This window comes from Sinocyclocheilus anshuiensis, unplaced genomic scaffold (assembly GCF_001515605.1).
Source record: "Sinocyclocheilus anshuiensis isolate Anshui unplaced genomic scaffold, SAMN03320099.WGS_v1.1 scaffold118, whole genome shotgun sequence".
NCBI lineage: Eukaryota > Metazoa > Chordata > Actinopteri > Cypriniformes > Cyprinidae > Sinocyclocheilus > Sinocyclocheilus anshuiensis.
This window is the reverse complement of record NW_015546020.1, coordinates 210939-211279: the sequence shown is the minus strand read 5'-3', so window position 1 is coordinate 211279 and position 341 is coordinate 210939. Positions and strand designations below refer to the sequence as shown.

Sequence of the window (341 nt, the reverse complement as noted above, 5' to 3'; positions counted from 1 at the left end):
AATAAATAAATATATATATATATATATATAGAGTGCTCAATGTTTTAAAATATTTCTTAAATATTTGTTCTTAAATATTTAATAAGCTTGACATTGTTCTTTCACACTGTAAAGTGTAAAAAAAACTATAACATGAAACCTTTTTTTTAATGCATTTACATGCAATTAATATGTTTGTAAATGTGATATGATACAATATCAGGATAAAATATTACATTTGCGCAAAATTGCTCAGTGTTAAAAAAAAACGTATATTTATAAATTAATTTTTATTACTATAAATAAATACAGAGTTCTGGCATGAAACTCTAGATGGCGCAGTCCGATAGGTCTAACTCAAT

General features: G+C 22.9%; 1 protein-coding gene across 2 annotated transcripts in view; it reads right to left on the bottom strand.

The window, feature by feature from the left end:
* asic1b (acid-sensing (proton-gated) ion channel 1b) overlaps nt 1-341 on the bottom strand; it is a 205786-nt gene that overhangs the window by 154617 nt on the left and 50828 nt on the right. The gene's annotated exons all lie outside the window — the stretch shown is intronic.